General features: G+C 48.2%; 1 pseudogene; it reads right to left on the reverse strand.

Annotated features, from left to right (window-relative positions):
* Window positions 1–145: 145 nt before the first annotated feature.
* LOC116097576 lies at window positions 146–697 on the reverse strand (annotated as a pseudogene).
* Between the last annotated feature and the right edge of the window lie 1,600 nt (window positions 698–2,297).

A 2,297-nucleotide genomic window follows, 5' to 3' on the forward strand; every position in this document is an offset into this window, starting at 1 on the left:
AGAGTGAGTTCCAGGACAGCCAGAGCTACACAGAGAAACCCTGTCTCGAAAAACCAAAAAGAAAAAAAAAAGAAAAAACAAAAATAAAAAATAAAATACAAAGGTCTGTGCTCTATAAGCAGTCCTCCACTATGCATTATAACAATAAGGCTTACTTTTAATTCAAAGACTAAGCGTTTGGTAGTTAGGAGCCACTGCACTTGACAAACATCATCTTTTTTGCTCTTCGGTCTTCTGTGTCATCAGGCTGCTCAGCAGCATGGAGCTCTTCTGCAGACTCCTTCTCAGACTCACTGTCTGAGTCCTCTGGACTTTCAGCCTCAGGGGAGTCATTCTCACCGTCATCTCCAGCCACGTCACCTTCTCCATCACGATCTACCTCACTGAAGCTGAGCGGGCAGTGCCAGCAGTATCTGACAGTTTGCTGTCCATGCTCTGCTGCTACTGAGACTCCAGCTCTTTATTCATTTTCTTGCCCTCCTCTTCCCCTGTTTGGAAGAGAGATGTTGATTTGTGATCTCCTGTAACAAGACAACTAGTGTGTTCTTTCTTTCCTGCACCCATAAGTCTCAACAACTTTAGTTTTCTTTCTTCATTGCCCAAGTCTGCTGCCTCCCAATTGCTAGATCCAAGATGGTTGTTGTCGTCGGGGGAGGCTGAGCACCTCATATGGGTGAGACTCCTGGGCAGCACTCATCCTAGCTGGGATTCCGACCGGGATCTGCCAAACAGACTCGCAGTTCTCATCAAAGGAGACATCAGCAGTCCTCACCCAGCCGCCGGACCAAGCAGCGCCACTCCAGAACGCAGAGCCCTCCGGGCCTTCTCTGCCACACTTCTTTTATTTCTGAGACAGAGTGTCACATATCCAATGATGGCCTTGAATTCAGTATGTATTCTAGGCTGGCCTCAAGTTTTGGAGAATCCTCTGGCCTCAGATTTCTGGATTGCTGAGCTAAAGGCCTATGGTGGCGCACGTCTTTGATCCCAGCACTTGGGAGGCAGAGGCAGGTGGATTTGGAGGTCGAGGCCAGCCTGGTCTACAGAGTTGCAGGACAGCCAGGGCTACACAGAGAAACCCTGTCTCGAAACCCCGCCCCCCCCCCCAAAAAAAAGGCCTAATGCGGTGTGTCACTTTAAAACTGGCCAATCACATAAGAAAACAAACTACTTGGTGTGAGCCAGCCGCAGAAGGAGAGAGAGAGGTCCTCTTGCCTGGGCAGCACCTCCTTTGAGAGCTGGTAGAGGTGGCGCTGGTGGTGTGTCGGGGAGCCAGGCCGGAGGGATTGAGTTCTGGAAAGCTAGTCCTGTCCCTTGCAGGCTGCTGCAGGTAAGGGAGCTGGCCCCGCCCCTTGCCTGGGCAAAGTGGGAGAACTAGCAGGCTGACCAACTCAGCTAACACCCACACCCAGATCCTGGGGCTTTGAGATCCCCACCCCAACATCTAGCCTAGCAGTGAATTACTGGAGCTTGGGAATGGGCCACTTCCTGCAGAAGCAAAGCTGTAGGATCTCCATGACAAGTGGCATTGGCAACGGCAGGATATCTGAGAGGAGTCCGGATAAAGATCTAGTACTGATAGTGTACGGACAGCCAGTGGCCTCGAACCAGAAGATGACTCACCGAAGTGAACATTTGCATTTGAAGTTGTTTGGGCAAAAGGGTGTGACACCGCTTCTACAGCAAGATTTTTTTTTTTTTCAGGAGAGGTTGCAAGGGCAGATACAGAGGGACACGAAGATGAGTGGGACTGGGGTACATGATGTGAGAGTCACAAAGAATCAATAAAAAATAAAATAAAAGATACTCCTTTCGTTTTTCTCAAATCCTCAAAGTTAGGAATAGGGCCTGTGGAACCCTAGAACTCAGGAAGCCCGATCAGTCTAGGTTACATATCTGGTTCTGAGTTAGCTTGGACTAAAGTGTAAAACTGTGAGACCTTGTTTCTTTTCTTTTTTTTTTTTAAGATTTATTTATTATTATACATAAGTACACTGTAGCTGACTTCAGACAATCCAGAAGGGGGAGTCAGGTCTCATTACAGCTGGTTGTGAGCCACCATGTGGTTGCTGGGATTTGAACTCAGGACCTTTGGAAGGGCAGTCAGTGCTCTTAACCGGCTGAACCATCTTGGCAGCCCCGAGATCTTGTTTCACAAGACCAAAACACATTTAGAAGCTCAAAGACAATTGATTTCTCATCAAAACCAAAAGAGGACAGGATCTGAAAGGTTCCAGGTTTCCGACAGTGTTCTGTGAGCATGTCATTTTGTACATCTAAGGAGAGAAACTACGGGG

The sequence above is a fragment of the Mastomys coucha genome, unplaced genomic scaffold, assembly GCF_008632895.1.
Source record: "Mastomys coucha isolate ucsf_1 unplaced genomic scaffold, UCSF_Mcou_1 pScaffold19, whole genome shotgun sequence".
Lineage (NCBI taxonomy): Eukaryota > Metazoa > Chordata > Mammalia > Rodentia > Muridae > Mastomys > Mastomys coucha.